The sequence below is a fragment of the Mirounga leonina genome, unplaced genomic scaffold (assembly GCF_011800145.1).
Source record: "Mirounga leonina isolate KUSES-001 unplaced genomic scaffold, KU_Mleo_1.0 Mir_53, whole genome shotgun sequence".
NCBI lineage: Eukaryota > Metazoa > Chordata > Mammalia > Carnivora > Phocidae > Mirounga > Mirounga leonina.
In genome coordinates this window covers 9521529-9544850 of record NW_023270807.1, presented here as the reverse complement: position 1 = coordinate 9544850, position 23322 = coordinate 9521529, and the positions used below count along the sequence as shown (strand labels likewise).

Genomic DNA, 23322 nt, shown 5'->3' with positions numbered 1-23322 from the left:
GCAGTTTCTTTCCATCTTTGTATTATTAGAGTTTAGTGCAACGCCTGCTATAAATGTGCCTAGTAAATGTCTTTTACTCTATTGAATTACTTTACTAAGATTTTGGTCTAACTTTTCTAAGGGTGATGTCAGTTCCTTATTATTTAGTTTCCAAAAATAGGCAGCTAGGCTACACACGAGCACTTTTTCACATCATAATGCACAGGATTTGGGATGCAGGGCTGGGCGTCCATTGCCCAGGACCTGCAGGCTTATGCTGGGCCCTTATGCATCTAGCCTGGCATTCCTGCTGGGAAGAAAAAGCCATGAGAAGTCAACTGACTCCCCATCTCTGCTCCAGATCAAATGACTCCATCCCTGAGGCATAAGGAAGTGTCATTTTCTAAGATTCATAGGGCAAAAGATTGCGTATCCTCCCATAATGATCTATTTAGTATTAAATACACCTCCCTCAAACAGGGATTTATGTACTAAACATAAATATAAAATAATCCCTTGGAGTCCCCAAATCTTTAGCACAGTAATTTATTATATTAATAACAGTTGCGTTCCGTAAAAGTCTAAGTCAAATAGTCTCTGCTACAGCCATGTATGGCTTTGTGAGGGCACCAACACTGGACTTTACAGGAAAGAAAAACTACTCTATAATGTAGGAAAAAAACAGATGCCCTGCCAAAAACGTTTTTATAATTTACTGCATTTTAAGAGTGACTGAACATTTTGATGACTATGGAAAACAATATACAGGAAATGATTGACAAATGATACAAAGAAATGCTGCTATCCTGATTGCTATTAAATATTAAATAAAATGAAATTGAAACTATCTTTGTGATAAATCACAGTACTTCAGTACATAGAATAGTATGTATTAAAAAGATGAGCCAGTTCTCTCTGGTTACACTATTTCAGTTAAAGAATTCTTGTATTTTACTTCCAAATAAAAGGTGAGTTTCTGTTTTAATCATCGATTGCCACATTTATTACTTCCTTCCACTAAAAACGGTCATTTAGGGACTTAGCTCCAACGACACTCTGACCTAGGGAGAGGAAGCAATGCCAATGTTGAAACTAACCACCCATAAAGATGACAACCAAAAACACATTAGCAAAACTTTTAGGAATAGGAATTAAAAACTAGAAGCACCAAAAGCAAGTCATACTTGCATCCTCTTCATAAAAACAAAATACCTGAATAGTAAACAGAAACTGCGCTGATATTTTTCCCTGACTTTAGTTTTATTCAGAAAAATCTGAAATCTTTTTTTAAATGAAATGGAAATGTATCTAAGTCATTTGTGTTCTTCCTCAGGGAAAGGGGATTTCTTCCAGAGAACATTTTATTTTTCTTTTGTTTTTTAAAAAGATTTTATTTATTTATTTGACAGAGAGATAGAAGAGCACAAGCAGAGGGAATGGCAAAGGGAGAGGGAGAAGCAGGCTCTGCACTGAGCAGGGAACCCGATGCGGGACTCGATCCCAGGACCCTGAGATCATGACCTGAGCCGAAGGCAGACACTTAACCATCTGAGCCACCCAGGCGCCCCCAGAGAACATTTTAAATGAAGTAAAAGCAAAAACCCTACCAATGTGACTTTTTCTACTTTTGAAAACAACGGGTATTATTATACAGTACCAGTCACAGCAAAGAGTAAAAGGGACAGCTGTTTGCTTTCCCATCCCACCGTCAAGAATTCACTAAAAAACAGTGTGGTAATAATTAAGCTATTAAAATAAAAACTAATGAATCTTTCTCTATATTTCCTCAAATATAATAGGACACTATTGCTATCCGTCAATGTAGTTTGTATGTATTATTGTCCCTATGTATACGACTGCTTTTAAAAGATACTTTGAAGGGGCAGTAGTTATAAGCAAAAAATATTTATTAGTAATCTGGTTAAAGTTATTATGCAAACTCTTGACTCTCACTGCTCTCTCTCAATGAGTAACATTCAAAATATTTTGGTTTTATGGTATGTTCCAAGAAAAACAAGCCCTATAAAAACAACTAACAATATTAACAACAAAATTCCATTTTACGAAGTCAACGATGGTACCAAGCAAGAGATGTCCAGGGTCCCCTCTTGTAAAAGTGGACTCACAAGGAAGATGTGTGCACAAAAGCAATTATTTAAGGAGAAGAAAATGAGAGAAACATTTTTAAGCTTAAAAATGATTTAAGGGGCACTTGGCTGACTCAGTCAGTAGAGCGTGTGACTCCTGATCTCAGGATCCCGAGTTTAAGCTCCATGTTGGGTATGGAGCCTAATTTAAAAAAATAATTAAAAAAACCCAAAATGAAGAAATATTTTTAAAAAATGATGTAAGAAAGAATATGAATATACATGTAGCATATTATTCCAAACAAGATTTCAGTTTCTACAAAAATTTTAAAGTTGAATTAATCTCATCTTTCTATATTCCATTTAAGAGACATAAACTTCAGGGTGCCTGGGTGGCTCAGTCGGTTAAACATCTGCCTTCGGCTCAGGTCATGATCCCAGGGTCCTGGAATCCCAGCCCCACGTCGGGCTCCCTGTTCAGCAGGGAGCCTGCTTCTCCCTCTCCCTCTGCCCCTGCTTATGTTCCGTCTCTCGTTGTCTCTCATCTCTCTGTCAAATAAATAAATAAAATCTTAAAAAAAGAGAGAGAGACATAAACTTCTATCTGCTGTAAAATCTTTTGTAAACCCTAAGAAATGCCATGTGAAGAGAATTTATATTTTTACCTACTCCTATCAAAAGACCATAAGGAACAGAGTTTCAGTTGGAGAAGATGAGAAAGTTCTGGAGAAGGATGGTGGTGAAAGTTGCACAATATTGTGAATGTCTTAATGCCACAGAACTGTACGTAAAATGGCTAAAAGGGAAAACTTTGTTATGAAAAATTTTTTTAAATAAAAACAATAAAAAATAAAGCATATATGAATATTCTTACAAAAAAAAAAAGACCATCACTAGTTGTAGATCCATGATCAAAAAACCCTTTTATTTCTGGAAAAGCATTCTCCAAGCTGACAATTTTAGGACAGATGCTCACTGAAGTGAGATGAAGGACCCGTGGCTCATCAGTTAAAATTAACCCCAGTAAGCAAAGGGATGAGAGAAGTTGAGGCAGTTTACCCCACAACTCCTGACAGGCACCAGATGTGGCTGTGGGAAGAAATCTCCCAAAGGAAGGAGGAGGGTTCTTGACCCTTTGTGTGCCTTTGGCTGTCTGTGAAGCCTATGGGTCCCTTTGCAGAGTAATATTTCAAGGTGCATAATACATGTAGGATTTTTAAAAATACATTTATTAAAAAATAAAAAATACATTTATAGAAAGTATTTAAAAATTATGATAGCGTTGTATATGTGATTCTTCGTCAGTGTGTTCATATACAAGATTTAGTGGTGAGTCTAGTAACTACTGTCATTTAGAATAGAAGACAGTAATCTTTCCAGATATCTGCAAACGTAAGGGGATAAAAAAATATTTCTACTAGTAACAAATTCCCAGGCACTGTTGTTTTTTTTTTTTTTTAAAGATTTTATTTATTTATTTGACAAAGAGAGACACAGCGAGAGAGGGAACACAAGCAGGGGGAGTGGGAGAGGGAGAAGCAGGCCTCCCGCGGAGCAGGGAGCCCGATGCGGGGCTCGATCCCAGGACCCTGAGATCATGACCTGAGCTGAAGGCAAATGCTTAACGACTGAGCCACCCAGGCGCCCCTCCCAGGCACTGTTAATACCACTATGGTCTGTGGCCTTCATTCACAGATTTAGGAAATGATAAATTTCACTGGAGTCTAAAGAAAATAACGTGCAATTTTTTTCATATCCAAGTTCATGGTGTACCCTCCCCACGATTCTATCCACAGATCTGTTAGGGGTCAGTCCATAGGGCCCTTGCACATTGCTAGGGCCCAGGGCCGTTGTTCAACATGAGAAGTGAATAAACTCAATCCAATAACAAACAATGGGATTCTAAACATCTGAATATAATCCACAAGCTATTTTTATGCTTGCTAAGCACGGACTGGTTATTTCTTTTCTTTTCTTTTTTTTTTTTTTTTAAAGATTTTATTTATTTATTTGACAGAGAGAGACACAGCGAGAGAGGGAACACAAGCAGGGGGAGTGGGAGAGGGAGAAGCAGGCTTCCCGCCGAGCAGGGAGCCCGATGCGGGGCTCGATCCCAAGACCCTGGGATCATGACCTGAGCCGAAGGCAGACGCTTAACGACTGAGCCACCCAGGCGACCCCGGACTGGTTATTTTAAACACTGTTTGGTGTAATTTTTGCAATGCAAAGATGCTGAAGGTGCTGCCAGATACACAGGATGGTAGCAGTAAGCTGTTGATTCAACAGTGCAGAAAGGACACTCTTCAGTATCACCAAAGTTATCAAAAAACTCCTGGGTAAGAAAGATCAAGTAAAGCTAATATTTTGTATGCTCAGTGGAGAACAACAGAAATACATTTTATAACTTAAAAAGCCTAAAACTGCACTGGAAAAGCTCATCAAATTCTCAGCCTTGGACCAGAGTGAGACACAAAGGCAAATTTCATCTGATAAATATGTAACAATCTTCTGGAAAGCTTAGTCAAAATTCACATCTTCATTCTCCCAAACATCCAGAGTGGAAGACAGGTATATAAATAAATCACATACTTTTCTAGTTTTTATATGAGTGCTTGGAACTGAATGACATCTGAATTAACACCTTTCTCTATACTCACTTCTAGGCTATACAGCTATAGATTACTGAACCCTCAAATAAGGGAATCAGGTAACTTATAGACAGCCTTTAGTGGTCTAAGAATAAAAGACTAAATTTACTCTTAAGGACAACTCACTATGGTTAATAATAATAATAATAATAATAATTTTAATAATTGTCCTTAAATAATAAAATAATAATAATTAATTATTATTATTATTTACTTAAAACCACATCATTCTCGGGTGCCTGGGTGGCTCAGGCAGTTAAGCGTCTGCCTTTGGCTCGGGTCATGATCCCAGGGTCCTGGGATCCAGCCCCGCATCGGGCTCCCTGCTCAGCGGGAGCCTGTTTCTCTCTCTGCCTCTCCCCCTGCTTGTGTGCTCTCTCTCTGTCAAATATGAAATAAAATATTAAACAAAACAAAACAAAACAAAACCACATCATTCTCAAGGTGGCAGTCACATGTGCAAGAACTGAATGTTAGGAGAAACTGTCTAATGATTTAGAACCCAGTTCCATCTTCGAGATATCTGTGCCTACAACACAACCCTTTTCCTCAGGAAAGAGATAAAAACTTTTCATTTAGGTTGACCATATCTTATATCACTTCTGGGTCATTTAAAATAGGACAGGCCCATCCAAACAGACATTTTTCCAAAGAAAACATACAGCTTGCCAACAGACACATGAAAAGATCCTCAACATCACTGATCATCAGGCAAATGCAAATCATAATCACAATGAGGTATCACTTCGAACCAGCCAGAATGGCTAGTATAAAAACAGACAAGAAATAACAAGTGTTGGCAGGTGGGGAAAAGGGAACTCTCACGAACTGTTTGTGGGAATGTGAACTGGTACAACCACTACAGAAAATAGTACAGAGGTTCCTCAAAAAAGTAAAAATAGAAATACCATACAACCCACTACCCAAAGAAAATGAGAACATACCTATGTTTACTGCAGCATTATCTGCAATAACCAAGACATGGAAGCAATCTAAATGCTCACTGATAGATGAATGATGATGTGATATATAAACAGACACACACACGTGCACACGTGTGCACATTTGACAATATTACTGAGATCTTGCCATTTGTGACAACAACATGGATGAACCTAGAAGGTAGTATGCTAAGTAACGTCAGACAAAGAAAAATACCATATGATTTCACTTATATGTGGAATCTAAAAAAGCAAACGAATAAACAAAAAACCAGCAACAGACCCATAAATACGGAGAACAAACTGGTGGGTGCCAGAGGGGCGTGACTGGGGGGGACGGGCAGGATGGGTGAAGGGAAGTGGGAGATACAGGAATAAGTCTCGGGAGTAAAAGGTACAGCATCAGGAATACAGTCAGTGGGATTGTAATAGTGTTGGCTGGTGATGAATGGTAGCTACGCTTGTGATGAACACAGCATAATGAATAGAGTTGTTGAATCACTGTGTTGTGCACCTGAAACTAATGTAACACTGTCAGTTATACTTTAGTAAAAAAAGATAGGACAGAACCACAGCTCCATTCTTGCCATTATAAAGGACATTCTTTTGGACAAATTAGAATAATTTTTTCTTGCTTCATTATGTCTTCACAGTCTTGCCTAAAGAACACCCTATTTCCCTCTCTAAATATTTAAGTTCTTAGATTTTGCCTCACTGAGTAAAATTATTTCTCTAGGAAGGTTTGTCATTATTCAACTTTTTCTTAAACTTTTTTTTTTTAAAGATTTATTTATTTGAGAGAGAGAATGAGACAGAGAGAGAGAGCATGAGAGGGGGGAGGGTCAGAGGGAGCAGCAGACTCCCTGCCAAGCAGGGAGCCCGATGCGGGACTCGATCCCGGGACTCCAGGATCATGACCCTGAGCCGAAGGCAGTGGCTTAACCAACTGAGCCACCCAGGTGCCCTTTTTCTTAAACTTCTAATAATAGCTTGCAACTTCTGTTAATGATTCTCTTAACATCCATATAATTTTTTTTTAAGAAAGCACAATAATATAGCATGGTATATTAAGCAGTACCATTATAATTTATCATACTAATGATAATGAGGCCTGGATTCAATGATTATTTATTTATTAGGTAAGCCTTGTCCTAGAGGGTTAAACAAATATAATAATATGTCCCAGCTCTCAAGTAGCTGATAATCTTATTAGAAAGGCAAGACCTACATCTGAAATAACTTTCCAAACTACAGAAAGCATTAACAGTATGCATGAAAATAAACATATACTAGTATGGATATTTACAGTAATATTAAGCCCCTTTTACTATTAATTAATATCCCAAGGCACATGAGGTAATAAAAATTGTAATAGCAGGGGCAGCCTGGGTGGCTCAGTCAGTTCAATGTCTGCCTTTGGCTCAGGTCATGATCCCAGGGTCCCGGGATTGAGCCTCATGTCAGGCTCCTTGCTCAGCAGGGAGTCTGCTTCTCCCTCTGCTCCTCCCCCACTCGTGCTCTCTCTAGCTTGCTCACTCCCTCAAATAAACAAAATCTTTAAAAAAAATTGTAATAGCTAACATTTACTCAGTGCCTTCCCTCTGCCAGGCACATCACACAGTTCTAACCCTTCCAACACAATTCTGGCAGGTATGCACTATTACCCCAATTTTTACAGAGAATGTAAGATGCTTGTCCAACATGGCAGAGTCTGTAAGTAGCAAGATAGAGGTCTGAACTCAAATCTCTAATTCCCAAGCTTGTGCTGCTTCTCATCTCTGTGGGTGGAATCATGATTTTTGGAAGGTTTGATTTCTAGAAATGTTTCCCATGCCAAAAGATAGCAATTGAGAATCTTAAAACATTTTCTCCCACAGCAAAAAACCTCACTATCCCATCAATTAAAATTCTACAATTTTAAATCAACTAGTTATATGGTATTTTTGCTGAGAAAAGTGAAGCATATTATTTTAAACTGATCACTATAAAAAGGTATGCATGAGTAGGGAGAAATATATTGGCACTGGCCTGTAGAAAGGAGCTTCGGGAACACGGGCTCAGAGTAGCATTTTACAGTCTTTGCCATGTAGGACTGCAGGTAAAGGAGTTCTTTAAACAAAAAAGGATGGCAGGGTTCCATAATGAAACTACTTTGGGAAATGCTAAGTATTATATATATTTCTTGGTAATTCATAATGCATATCAGACCTCTTGCTCTTTAAAACTCAGTTTCATATGTTGACTTTGCCACAGAGCCCTCCTTTCTCCCCCAACTCCACCCCCAACACTTCTAAACTCCTAGGTCTAGAGTAGCTCAGCTGTCCAACAGAAATGTGTCAGTGAGAGCCACATATCTGATTTAAAATTTCCTAGTAGCCAAAACTTTTTTTTTTTTTTTAAGATTTTATTTATTTTACAGAGAGAGACACAGCGAGAGAGGGAACACAAGCAGGGGGAGTGGGAGAGGGAGAAGCAGGCTTCCCACCGAACGGGGAGCCCGATGCGGGGCTCAATCCCAGGACCCCGGGATCATGACCTGAGCAGAAGGCAGACGCTTAACGACTGAGCCACCCAGGCGCCCCGTAGCCAAAACTTTTTAAGTGTAATTAATCTTAATATATTTTATTTAGTCCAGAATATCCAAACAATATTTTGAACTAAATGGAAAATATTAATATAAATATATTAATTTAATATTTTAATATTTATTTAATCATTTCAACATGTAATTAGTATAAACCTAATGAGATAGTTTACATCCTTTTTTTCATACAAAGTCTTTAAAATCTGGTGTGAGCTTTACACTTCGAGCATATCCCAACTGGTGCTAGTCACATTTCAAGTGCTAGTGGCCATGATATTGGATAGTCCAGGCCTAGAGATGTTTACAGAATTTAGTGTCAGTACAACACTGGGTTAGGGTGTCACTTTCCCCTTGTTAGCTCTTATGGATAGCCACAAGGTGGAAATCTTTGAGAATTAAGAACAGCTAAAGTGGTATGAATAATATTTACCCTAGTTATTTACATAAGGTGTCCCAGAGGTTTTGTAGTTTTTTTTTACAGAAGGGAATGGAGGGAGGGGAGTTGCCATAACCCTTATTTTCACCAGAATATAACCCTGCCCGCCATACGTACATGTGCAGATTTAGTCTGAAATAAGAAAAAAGTTGATCATTAAATAGACAACCCTAGTCTAGTCACTGGACTGAAATAATCCTAATCTAAGAAACAAAGTTAATGTTACATGCCTGTCACATATTTAAATACTTTAATATATGTTTCTAAAAATAAGTTATTTCTCGCTCAATGGGTAGAGCATGTGACTCTTGATCTCTGGGGTTGTGAGTTCAAGCCCCACTTAGAGCTTACTAAAAAAATAAAGTAAAATAAAAATAAGTTATCTCTTTCTGTTTGTGTAAAATGACCATAATTATTCCATTGGGGAAAAATCCAAAAATAAATTATTTGAAAATAAAAGCAAGCAAATGATTTGTTAAAAAGAAACTAAAGCTGATGCTGAGAGCTTCTGGATCAGTATCCTCACAGAAGCCTCACATCTGACTCATAGCTCCATTTTTATAAACCAGGAACAAAGACTTGCTCTTAGCCAGTGGTTCTCAACCACCTGGGGGCTTGTTAAAAATGCAAATTCTCAGCCCATCCCAGACCTACTGGATCGGGAACTCAGGGAGTGACAAACAAGCTGTCTGCGTAATTCTGATGTGTACTCAAGTTTGAGAACCACTAGGTCAACACAGAACTAGTACTTAACCATCTCTTTAACTCTAAAAGCTGTCTATTTTTTTAGAAGTTTTTTGGTTTTTTTTCTGATGGAGGGTCTTGGGAATATATGTGTGTGTGTGTGTGTGTGTAAAAAGTACACATAACATAAAATCTACCATCTTAACGATTTTTTCAAAAGATTTTAATTTAGGGCACCTGGGTGGCTCAGTTGGTTGGGTGACTGCCTTCAGCTCAGGTCATGATCCTGGAGTCCCGGGATCGAGTCCCGCATCGGGCTCCCTGCTCAGCAGGGAGTCTGCTTCTCCCTCTCCCGCTCCCCACTCTCGTGCTCACTCTCTCAAATAAATAAATAAAATCTTAAAAAAAAAAAGATTTTAATTTATTTGAGAGAGAGAGAGACGGAGCAAGCATGAGGGAGGAGAGGGGGAGGGGCAGAGGGAGAGGGAGAGGCATACTCCCTGATGACCAGGGAGCCTGACGTGGAACTCCATCCCAGGACTCTGGGATCATGACCTGAACCGAAGGCAGACGCTTAACTGACTAAGTCACCCAGGCGCCCGCACCTTAACTATTTTTAAGTGTACAGTTCAGTGGTATTAAGTACATTCACATTGTTGTGCAACTGTCTCCACCATCCATCTCCAGAAGTCTTCATCTGGAAAATCTGAAACTCTGTACACATTCAACACTAATTCTCCATTCTGATCTTCCCCTGGCCCCTGGCAACGATCACTGTACTTTCTGTCTCTATGAATCTGACTCCTCTGGGTACCTCATATAAATGGAATCTAGAAATAGAATCTAGTTTCACTCAATCCCTATGACCACAGAAAGTTTGGAAAGTACGGAAGTGTAAAAAGAGGAAAATGAAGATCACTATGATTCCACTGCCTAGAGGTGACTGCTATGGACTGAACTGTGCCCCTCCCAAAGCTCATGTTTGAAACCCTAACCCCCAGTATGACTGGATTTGTAGACAGGGTCTTTAGGAGGTAATTGCGGTTAAATGAGGTCATAATGGCAGGGCCCCAGTAGGATAAGGCTGGTACTCTTTTTTTTTTTTTTAAGAGAGGGAGGGAGAGGGATGCCTGGGTGGCTCAGTTGGTTGAACGTCTGCCTTCGGCACAGGTCATGATCCCGGGGTCCTGGGATCGAGCCCCACATCGGGGCTCCCTGCTCAGCGGGGAGCCTGCTTCTCTGTCTGCCTCTGCCTGCCGCTCCCCCTGCTTATGCTCCCTCTCTCTGTGTCAAATAAATAAAATCTTAAAAAAAAAAAAAAAGAGAGAGGGAGGGAGAGGAGGTCGCGGGGGAGGGGCTGAGGGAGAAAGAATCTTAAGCAGACTCCCTGCCAAGTGCGGAGCCCAACACGGGGCTCGATCCCAGGACCCTAAGATCATCACCTGAGCCGAAATCAAGAATCAGACGCTTAACTGACGGAGCCACCCAGGCGCCCCAAGGCTGGTGCTTTTATAAGAGGAAGAGACACCAGCACTCACATGAGGACACAGAGAGAAAACAGCTGTCTGCAAACGAGGAAGCAGGCCCTGCCCAGCAACCAAATTGGCCAGGACCTGGATCTTGGACTACCCAGCCTCTAGAACTGGGAGAAAATAAATTTCGGTTATTTAAGCCACCCGTAAGTCTATGCTATTTTGTTATGGCATCCTGAGCTGATACCATGGAACATGCTTTTTTAGTCTTTTTCTTTACTACATTTTTACATGTAAGGTATATTTTGATATGTAAATGAAATCAAAGCCCATATGCTTTTTTTCACTTTCTCAGCATTTTCTAAATCTGTGTTCTGCAGAATAGCATTCAGCAGGACCTTAACTTTTGGCAACTGGGTTTTATTTTATTTTTTTTAAGATTTTATTTATTTATTTGACAGAGACACAGCGAGAGAGGGAACACAAGCAAGGGGAGTGGGAGAGGGAGAAGCAGGCTCCCCGTGGAGCAGGGAGTCCGATGTGGGGCTCGATCCCAGGACCCTGGGATCATGACCCAAGCCGAAGGCAGACGCTTAACGACTGAGCCACCCAGGCGCCCTGACAACTGGGTATTAAAGTGACATCAGGTTTCTGCTGCTAAATTTCTCAGAGGCTTTTCTGCACTAAACTGGGAATACCAAGATGGGAATCTGTTAGATTTGATCTCTAAGTGTTTCAGGTAAACTCTGCATTACATCCCCTGCTGTTCTGATAAAAGTACACTACTGGACAACTAATAGGAATTTCAAGGAGCAATGCCCAGTCTTAGAAGGAAATACTGGCTGACAGGAATAATTCACTTTAGATAAAAAGTCCATTTCATTTCCTAAAGGAAACATTCATTCACTGTTAGTAGACACGTGCAATGAAATACTGCTTTAATGTTACTTTTTATAGCAATAATAATTTTCAACAGCAGTGATAGCTGAGACCCACGTGCGTCAGGCACTATGTAAATCTTTATATGCATGATCTCACTTGACCCTTACAAACTTCCTCAGAATGGTAAATTCTCAATCCAGAGGGAGAAACTGGGCACATTCCCTCAGGGAGGTTATGTAATTTACTCAAAGACAGCACAGAAATGAAAAGAGCAAGGGGTGGAACCCCGATCTGTCTGGTACCAAAGCTATTATTAACTACAGTGCTTCTTTCTAAGTCGCATCACTGCCCTGTTTGAAAACTTTTATGATTTTTTAACATGTAAGAGAAAAAAAACTTCATATACTTTGACTTCGCATTTAGTGCATTTCACAAACTGATCCCAAAGTCCCTTCCCAGCCTGCCTTTCCCCCCCCTCTTTCTTTTCTCCTTTTACAAACTTCTCATTCCATCAAAGAGCTTTCCTCACTGTCCTGCCCCTTTCTTACACTTCTCACCTAATTTGGTTCTTGCCCACCTAAATTCCTCTGCTTATGCCAGCTTTTCATGGTCAACAAATTCCTCCAGGCTCCAGTTCAAATTCCATCTCCTGTATGTAACCCTTGACCGCTCACTCTCTTATGCTCCACAGCCAGCAAGAACGCCTCTTGGCTCCACTTCCAAAATAGATCCAGAATCCCACCACGTACCACCGCCACTGCCATCTTCCTAATCCAAGCCATCACCATATCCCACCTGGTCTCTCTGCTTCCATTCTTTTACCCCCTGCAATCTATTCTCATCCCACCCTCCTGAGTAATCCCTTTAAAACATAAGCCAAGGGGCCCTTGGGTGGTACAGACCATTAAGTGTCCGACTCTTGGTTTTGGCTCAGGATCGTGGGATCAGGCTCCGCATCAGGCTCCGAGCTCAGTGCAGAGTCCACTAAGGTTTCTCTATCTCCCTCTCCCTTTGCCCCAACCCATGCTCGTGTGCACTCTCTCTCTAAAATAAATAAATCTTTAAAAAAACAATAAAATAAAACATAAGCCAAAATCCTCCAATGAATCCCCACTTTCTTCACTGTAAAAAACAAAGTCCTTTTCTACGTTCAACCGTGAATACCTGCAATGCTCTCTCTGCCCCCCAACCCCTCTGCCCTCCCTCTAATTCTATCCCTTGCTGACTTCCCATGCCCTGAATTCACCAGGGATGCTCATGTCTCAGGCCCTTTGCACTGGCTGCTCTCTGTCTGGAATGCTGTTCCTTTGGCTATCTGCAGGCTTGCCCCTTACTTCAAGTCTGCTTAGATGATCCATGACCTATCATGACCACCTTCCCATTCCCCAGCACTCTACATTTTCCTTATCTTGCCTTATTTTCTCTCTTATAACTTACTACAGTGTTTACCTGGGTTTATTGTCTGTCTTCCCATGAGAGCAGGGCCTTGGTCTTTTGTTCACTGAGGGATCTGGGAGCCCAGAATGGCACCTGGCCCAAATTAGGATCTCAATAATTGCTGAATGAATGAATGCGTGGATGCTCTCACACACTTCAAAGGCTCTCCTTTGCTCTCACTTGTACCACTCGCTTGGCACTTACCATACACTGCTGTGTCTTCTTTTGTGTGCACCTACTATTCACCTAGCTAGACTATGTGTTCCTATAACCTCTAAGTGCCCTGTACAAAATTAGCATTTAGCAAATATTTGATGATGAATTATCAGTGCAGTGCCTTTTTCTTTCAGAGTAGATACAGGAATATTTTTTCAAAAGATTCCTTTTTGACATTTCCTTTAGAAAAATAACATTCTGGAAAGCAGTATAAGAAAAAGGATATAAGTATTTTATACGCACGCACACACACACTATAACAAATCCATGTCATGCTCTGAAAGGAAAATATTTGCTTTGTGACTTTCACAGCATCTTATAACCTGAAGACACTGAAGACATTCTTGAGAGTCAAGCTCAAGGTAATGTTTTCAGTTAGGCAATCTGAAACACAGAATATATTTTAAATGAGAATTATGAGTTGGGAAATTATGTAACGTGACAAAAATAAAAGGTTAATGTCAAATAGGTTTTATGTCATTTTTTTGATCTTATGATAGAAAGTTCTAGCTGGGGAGTATTTAACTGTAATGAAGAAAATGTATTCTATAAAATAATTTATCTAAATTTATATTATTTAGAGGTATTTAGAGAACTGAAGGATTCACTTCCATGAACACTTGAGCCTACTCTCTATATTGTGCATTTTGTGTTGCATACACAACATGTGTGTTTCTGAAAACCAGTTGAGACAACTTTGTAACATTAGCTGCAGATCTCTTCCTCATCTTGACTGCAGCACCTGCACAATTCCCTTTGTGAGGGTGGGCGGGGAAGCTCTGTCAACAGACTCCTGCACCATGTATGGTAATTTCTTAATTGATTATATGTCTAATTTAACTGTAAAACTTGAACATGGCTGTGCAAATGAAAAAAAGGCATATACATTAATACATTAGTACTTGGAAGATACCATCAAAAAGATAAGCAAATTTTTGGGGGGCGCCTGGGTGGCTCAGTCGTTAAGCGTCTGCCTTCAGCTCAGGTCATGATCTCAGGGTCCTGGGATCGAGCCCCACATCGGGCTCCCTGCTCCGCAGGAGGCCTGCTTCTCCCTCTCCCACTCTCCCTGCTTGTGTTCCCTCTCTTGCTGTGTCTCTCTCTGTCAAATAAATAAATAAAATCTTAAAAAAAAAAAAAAGATAAGCAAATTTTCTATGGGTGCACTAGGTGTTTCACATGGCATAATGTCAACTTTACATATCTAAGTATGTGAAGGTCCTCCCCACCCCCTTTTTTTCCAAACAGCATGATTACCCAAATTTCATTTCTCTTTGTATTATTTTTTTTTTAAGATTTTATTTATTTATTTTACAGAGAGAGACACAGCGAGAGAGGGAACACAAGCAGGGGGAGTGGGAGAGGGAGAAGCAGGCTTCCTGCCAAGCAGGGAGCCCAATGCGGGGCTTGATCCCAGAACTCTGGGATCATGACCTGAGCTGAAGGCAGTCGCTTAACCACTGAGCCACCCAGGCGCCCCTCTCTTTGTACTATTCTTAACAATTTCTTTCAGGTTGTTTTATCTACACGATATATGCTATAACAGAAAATAACAAGGATATCATGTGCCATATAAAGTCAGATGAGTAAGTAAAAGAGTTTTAAAATTTGAAAATAAAACCATCTTGAGGTCTATGGATAGAAGCAGCTCCAAACATATCGAGTTGTAAATATTCATCTTTTAAGTGTGATCACACCTAGAAAAAAGGGGTTGGGCTCCCATTTATCTCTCCAATCCTGAGATTCTTACAGATCTGGAGAATCAGAATACACATAGGAAGAATAAAGTGACCTATTCCTTTTTTTTTTTTAAGATTTTATTTATCTATTTGACAGAGAGAGACACAGCAAGAGAGGGAACACAAGCAGGGGGAGTGGGAGAGGGAGAAGCAGGCTTCCCACGGAGCAGGGAGCCCGAAGCGGGGCTCGATCCCAGGACCCCGGGATCATGACCTGAGCTGAATGCAGACACCTAATGACTGAGCCACCCAGACACCCCTAAAGTGACCTATTTCTAAATATATTTCTTTGCACTTCTAGGAAATGCCAGAGTTAAATCTAAATATAGCAGCATTCATTTTTATTTTAAATCCTAGAAGACATACTTCCAAATCAAAACCACACAAAAATAACTTTCATGGGGCGCCTGGGTGGCTCAGTCGTTAAGCGTCTGCCTTTGGCTCAGGTCATGATCCCGGGGTCCTGGGATTGATGCCCCGCATTGGGCTCCCTGCTCCGCGGGAAGCCTGCTTCTTCCTCCCCCACTCCCCCTGCTTGTATTCCCTCTCTCGCTGTGTCTCTTTCTGTCAAATACACAAAATCTTAAAAAAAATAATAATAATAACTTTTACTCTCAGTAATCAGGAGAAAAAAAAATCTGATTTTTTTTGTGTGTGTGGGTAATAGTCTCTATATAGAAAGAGTTACTTCTAAATTTTAAGACATTTCTCCACATTAAAAAAATATGTATCTAGTATTCTACTTCTTAGGTTATTTCCAGTTAAAAAACTAAAATTTACTCTAGAAAACTTTCTTTGATGTGAATTCTAACTTCGTATGTAACAAACGTGTTTGCCAAACACAAAGATTTTAAATTTAATCTCTCAAAATGGCATACAGGTTTCTCCAGTTCTACTGTTTATTGAGAAATTTTTTTAAAAAAATATTTTATTTTGGGGGCACCTGGGTGGCTCAGTCGTTAAGCATCTGCCTTCAGCTCAGGTCATGATCTCAGGGTCCTGGGATCGGGCCCTGCATCGGGCTCCCTGCTCCACGGGAAGCCTGCTTCTCCCTCTCCCGCTCCCCCCCTGCTTGTGTTCCCTCTCTTGCTGTCTCTCTGTCAAATAAATAAAATCTTAAAAAAATAATAATAAAAAATGTTTTATTTTTAAGTAATTCTACGCCCAGTGTGGGGCTTGAACTCACGACCCCGAGATCAAAAGTCACATACTCTACTGACTGAGCCAGCCAGGCACCCTGAGAAATGATTTTTGAAAAAATAAATTATAAACTACCCTAATTTATTTTATATTCATAAAACTATCAGTTATACTGCGCTGAAACTAAACTTATTCAACAACTATGACTTTTTTTTAAATTCAGGGGAAATGCTTAGGGCTTTAATACTTATTGCTAAAAATATACTGATGGGAGTGGCCCTAACACTGTAAAAAATTTCCTAGGAGCACTAAACTTTTCTAAAATAAAAATTTAACCATGAAACCAGATAAGCTGATTTATCTTTTAAAAAATTACAACAGGAGTCAAGGCTGAAATATGCTGCAAGCAACTTTTAAGGATGGTGGATTCTGATACATACAATAGCAGTCTTCTTACTCCTTAGTTATGGTCAAAATATTTACAGTCCGCATAACAAATTTTGAAATTCTCTCTGACATGACACTTACCACAAGATTTTGAAATTCTTCATCTCTCTAACCGAGGCTTCCCACTAATACGTAGTGCTAACACGTTGGTTCTCATTGGGCGAGGCGGAAAATTCTAGTTAGTGCTTGCAGCCTGGCATGAAGAACTACCTCAAACTGTTGGGTGAGCTGCATGAGGCTCAAGAGCTGCAGGTCAGCCCTGGTGAACTCAAATCTACAGTGAGAATGTTTCATGATCTTTTACTACTATGGCCCCTCAGGGCTAAGCTTTCTTGTACAGTCAAAAAGAAAAAAAAGTAATTACTTTTGACATGTTATCTTACTGGTCACACTTAAATACCCCTTACATTCTATCTACAGTATGGCCTCTTTACAAGAACAATTCCTTCAAGTCAATCACACTTTGAGCCTTTTAAATACTTTCTCCCCCAAATCTGTACTTCTAATTACTGTGCTTGCATTGACATTCTAAGCAAAGGAACAACTTGAGCTGTACCGTATCATCTTTAATTTAGGTCCTAAGTGTTCTTTTCTGATTAGGATTTTTTTTAAGTGAAAGATATGATTCATAATCTCTGATTGCTACCAAATATAGAGCTAAAATGGTCCCCATGTTTGACTCACCATACTATGCAAATAAAAACTGAATTATCTGCAGAAGGAGAATAACTGCTTTGACCTAGAATTTAACTATCACCAGAAGAGACTCTTGGGTTTTTTTAATCACAATTTTTACTTATCCATAAAAACACTACTTTTCCCTATTCTTCCTATTGAAATAATGGTCATCCAATTATAAGATATTAAAATGTTCAGTAGGCAGTCATTTGTAGATTAAGTTTATACACAGGCTTAATACCAATGGCAAAATGTATGATGAATGGATCTACAGTATATATTAAGATCCCGGCTCTGACCTTTAGTAAAGCAACCTTGGGTAAATTATTTATCCTCGGTAAACCTGTTTCACTATCTATAAAACAGAGACAAAATCTACTTCCAGGGTTATTTATGAGAATTTAGTAATATTAAACACCCATTAGGGCCTGAAATAATGTTAAGGTTTAACAAATATTTTTTCTCTTTCCCTCCATTTTCTTCCTTGTAAAAATGTTTCAATTACAGGTCAGGACATACATAAAACATAATTTCTGATGATACAAGGAAGCATCCTGGATTTTGGTTCAACTGAGATAAGCCTTTCCTAAAAAGACAATACTTTTCATACTTCATTCCCTCACATTCTCACATACAGGGTTTTTATTTCAGGTAATGTAAGTGTTTAATGTGTTTGCAAGACAGCCAAAGAACCCACAAAACCAGAAAATGTTCCACTTTACAACTTTATTAAGAAGAAATTTATCATTTAGTCACAACCAGATAAAGTCGATGAGGATTAAGAGGAAGGGGAACTTGGGTTTAAGATCTGGTACAGTGAGGTCTCAGGATCTTTTCCTGAGCACAAGCACAAAGGAGGTAAGAAAAAAGGAGATCAAAGCCCCCAGCTGCTTCTCCCCAAAACCTCTTTCTTCCACTTTCCTATACAAACATGGGTACCACCCTCTGAGCTCTCCTGAACTGCACTAGAAATGGGCAAGCCATCCCCAGCAGAGCCACAGCCTGGGTTCCTACCCCCACGAAGCGAGGTACCATATACAGTTTCCATTGTAGGGCTTTCCTTTAAAGTCCACATCCCATTCCTTTACTGTCAGCACTCCACTTCCCCACACTCATTTAACAACCCCTCCTTTTCTGCCAGCCCCCTCACTTACTGTATTTTCCACTTCTACTCTACAACATTATGGACCACAGAACCATGCCCTGCAGATGGATCTGGTGCGTTACTTAATTCATGTTGCTTCATGACAGCCAAGTACCCTTTCTTTTGTCCATTTTCCCCCACATCTGATACACTCCACAAATTTACTCCCCTCTCCTTAAACTCAAAGCCTTTTGCCTCTGCCCCTGACAAATGAGCTTGCTATCTTCTCAGTAAAGACCACAGACATCTATTTTGAATCCTATCATCTACCCTGTTCTCCTTTTCTCTAATTTCATATTACTGTTACTCCACAGGCAAGTTGGGGAACAGAGGACCTCACTCAGAGGCAAGAATGAAGACAGGGAGGTTGAGGGGAGTGCTACACACTTCCACTTGGTATTGTTTGAATCTTTACAAGATTATTTTCCATGGGGCGCCTGGGTAGCTCAGTCCATTTTGGCTCAGATCATGATCTCAGGGTCGTGAGATCCAGCCCCAAGTCAGGCTCAGGCTCTGCGCTCATCTGCTTGAGATTCTTTCCCCCTCCCTTGCCCTTGTGCATATGTGCATGTGCTCTCTCTCAAAACAAATGAAAACTTTTAAAAAATGATTTCCCCAGTACTTATTTTCTCCCTCCTTGCCTGTAATCTTTCTCATCACCCACAGAGATCAGAATATATAAGGCACTGTAGATCTCAACCTATCTGAAAAACCTTTCCCTTTGGTTCCTATCATTTTACTCTACCTGGGTTGTCAAACTAGTCGGCAAATCTTTATTGAGTGCCTGGCTTGTTTTAAATGCTATGCTAAAGGGTCAGAACAAGTCAGTGAACAGGGAAAGAAAAAGTATAAGGTTTCTTGGTCCCATTCCAGAATCTCTAGGTTCTGCACACACAAGATTGGGACCGTGATAAGTGGAGATGTTCTCCCTAGCCCCAGGAATTTGATATTTGATTTTTAAAGCTACTTTCTTCCCCAGAAAATACAGTACTCTGCAAATTGTCCAAGGCAGCATGCCAATAACATCTGTACCTGCCACATAATGTTTCGATATTAACTCATTTTTATTGTGGGTAAAATACCCGATGTACCATCTTTAAGCGTACAGCTCGGTGGCCTTCTGTCCATTCACACTGCTGAGCAGGGGCTGCCACTACCCGACTCCAGGATTTTTCATCAGCTCACCTTGAGATTCTGTACCCATTAACTCATTTTTTATTAACCAAGAATGATCTTCATGATTAACCTCATGGCCCCCACCCCCATTCCCTTCTCTTGCTTTCCTACCCAGTGAACACTCCAAGGTTCCTTATTTTAATTGCCCCCTGCAACCACCTTCAGGTCCCTATCTTCTCTCTTCTGTCACACCGGGGTTGGCGGGGGAGACTCCAGTCCTGGTCAAACCAATCCCCTGCCTGCTCTTGGCTTCCCTTGTAACAGGTGGATGTCACTGGCAGAAAACCACTCAACTAACTGGATCAACTGGTTTCAAATTCTGACCCGAATGTCTGAATTCACAGCCAGACAGTCCTGTGAGCAGCAATCATACCTCGTTTCCCAGTGACTTACTTCACAGTCCTGCTGTCCAGGGCGAGGAGTCCTTCTCACCTCAAACCATCCCCACCCCTCCTTCCTTAACTGCTGGCCTTGCCTGAGACTTCACTGAGAACATAAAACGTGAAGCCCTGATTTCTACCCCCAATTCATACACGTCCTTGCACTGTGCCCATATTCTCTGCCTTCTCTCCTGCTACTTGGCAAGTTGTCTGGCTCCCACCAAAGGCAAACCCTCTTGTGTTTTGAATAGCTTCTCACCTTCTCCAGAAGTCTGCACCTTTGGTAGTAATACCTCTTTGGTGTTAGTCTCCCGCTCCCTATTAGATATTCCCATTAGCCTACTTAAAAACGCTCTTCTATTCCCCATCATTTAAAAAGAAGCATGTCTTTGATCCTACCTCCCTCTCCAGCCACTGCTGTGCTCTCGCTCTTCTCACCTTCCAGCAAAACTTCCCCAACAAGTGGGCTCCGTTCACCTCATCCCATTCCCCGTGCATTCCAATTGGGCTTCCAACCCCATATGCCACAGAAACTACTTGTCAAACAGCCACCTCCATGTTGCCAAATCCTAGTGGTCACTTCTCTATCCTCAATGTTCTCAGCAGCATTTGGCAGAGACCATTCCCTCGTTCTTGAAAAGAATAATCCACTCTTTCACTTTCATGGGTAAACCTTCTCAGTCTCTTTTGTCCAACCTTGAGCCACTGGAAGTGTTTTATGGTTTGAGGTTAAGGCTTCTAGGATCATAAATGATCTCAACCAGTTCCATGACATACCATCTGTATTGCTAGTGACTCCCACCATTTAAGGCCACTCCTATCAGTCCAATCTTAATTATCCACTGCCTACTTGACATTCCATTTGGATGTCTTGCAAGTATTTAAAAAACACAACAGGTTCCACACAGAGCTCTTATTACCCACCCCTCCCTACCTGTTCTTCCAGTCTTCTCCACCAGCAAATGGCACTGTCAGTCACCAAGGCTTAGGCGAGAACCCTGAAGGCTTCCTTGATTCCTCCCTGTCTCCACAGCCAACTCATTAAGTAAATACTTCTGATTCCACCTCCATAACCTATCTGGAACCCCCCATCCACTTTGCTCCATCCCCCTTGCCACTGTATTTGCCTAAAATACCATCAATCTTGAGCTGGCCACTGCACTAGCCCTCACCTCTCGGCTTCCTTCCTTGCTCCACAGAGCGGCAGTGACCTTTAAAAAAAAAAAAAAAATCACTGCCCTAATGAAAGCCCTACAATAGCTTGTCATTTTGAATAAAATAAAACCCCAAACTCCTGGTACAGCCTAATATAGGAAGCTCCAAAGGATCTCTCAACTTCCATCTCATTCCATTCTCCTCTTGCCTCTCTCTAACACCCATGCCCTTCTGGGCCTTCCAGGTCTTTGCATTTTTCACAGGCTAGCACAGTCCCCAGTTTCTCACATGGCTAGCACAAGCTTAAGTTTCAAGCCTCAGCTCAAATATCATCTCTTCAAAGGGATGCGTCCTGACTCTCACTAGCCAAGACAGCCATTCCCCATACCACGCTCTTTTAGATCTACCAACTTATTAACTTTTTACAATTTTTCTTAATCTGTAATTATCTTGATTATTGGCGTTTAACTTATTTCCTGTCTTCCCCACTATACTATAAATTCCATGAAGGCAGAGATCTTGCCTGTCTTGAATTCCACCAAAGGTTACTTACTTACTTACTTTCCTTACTTACTTACTTTCCTTCCTTCATTTGTTTATTTATTTATTTAAAAAGTAACCTTTACACCCAATGAGGGGTTTAAACTCACGACCCCAAGATCAAGAGTCGCATGCTCTACTAAGTGAGCCAACCAGGCGCCCCCAATAAAAGCTACTTTAAAATAAAGAACCTATACCTCCCATTTAAGCAGGTTTATTTTAGATTTCCCCTCCTTACAATCTTCATTGGATTTTAGTCAAAGAATATAATTACTTGGGCATTTATCATGAAACACAATGGGAGAAAAAGCACACAGGAGAGTCAAAGCCTAGACCTCCACCTGCCTACTGATCTAGACCGGACACGGACTGCACACAGGTATTCAGTAGCTGTTCCTTTAAAATTTTTCAAATGTGGAAGGAAAGAGAAATGTAGACATATGCAAAGATAATATAATTTTGTCATCTGCATCAAAAATCAAAGTTTTTAACCATTCCCCCAGCAATTACTAAACACAACAGTGATTTGAGAACAAAGAAAGGAAAGCACAAAGTAAGTATATATGGTTCTTGCTCCACAGAAATTAAAAGATTACATCACTGACTTGGTTCTCTTTTATTTCGGTCAGGTCAGCTATTCATCACCTGCTCTGGATGTTTCTTCCTGACCTTCTGTGTCCTATATGCATACGCTGTTCCTGAAAGGGTCTCATGTTTAGAATAATTTCACCATCTTACTTCCCAAAAGACAAAAGGTACCTTCACAATTGAAAATTCTGAAAAAAAAAAAATCCTTTCTTCCAAGGATTTACCTCTAGATTTCACCTCCCCCTCCCCAGGATCTTTTCTACCCTATTCCTAATTTCTATCTCAATCCTAGATTCAATTCTATTTTTGTTGCACAGCTGTCTGGACTAAATTAGATGGCCCAGCTAGACCTAGACGCCTGCATGTTTTATAACTTCTCAGCAGAATGAGATATACTTTGGAAAATGTAGAGATTTTAGTCTCAGACTAGGTAAACCTTCTTTCTGTAAGAAAATGGTTCCAATAATTTGACAAACGGCAGCTAGAAAAAAAATGAGAGGATGAGCAATAACTGTTGAAACTCAAAACGATATGGGCCTCAAGTCTCACACTCCAATTCAAAAGAGAGCCAGCAGCACAGTGCAATACAGTGATATTCCAACTCCGTATCTGTCACAGTGGAATCACCTGGAGAGCTCTGGAGTAAGAGACTCCTACGTAGTCAGATTTAGGGGGTGCTGGAGAGAATTTCAAAATTGGGAGTTGGGGCATCGGAAAGTTGAAAGCCAGAAGCTTAAAACTGAGATTGCCTAACACACTAGATGTTTTGAGGAAACACACACACACACATTCTACCATTTAAAACGGCAAGACCTAGAACAATTTGTGTATCTGGTTGAACACTAGTTCCTTCTCTGGTATAAATAGATAATAAAACCAATTATTGCAGGACTGATATAAACAGGAGTTAAATAATGCACCAGGGGCGCCTGGGTGGCTCAGTTGGTTAAGCGACTGCCTTCGGCTCAG

At 40.4% G+C, this 23322-nt stretch overlaps 1 protein-coding gene across 2 annotated transcripts in view; it reads right to left on the bottom strand.

Annotated features, from left to right (window-relative positions):
* The window catches only part of BICRAL (BRD4 interacting chromatin remodeling complex associated protein like), a 75503-nt gene that overhangs the window by 49453 nt on the left and 2728 nt on the right, over positions 1-23322 (bottom strand). The gene's annotated exons all lie outside the window — the stretch shown is intronic.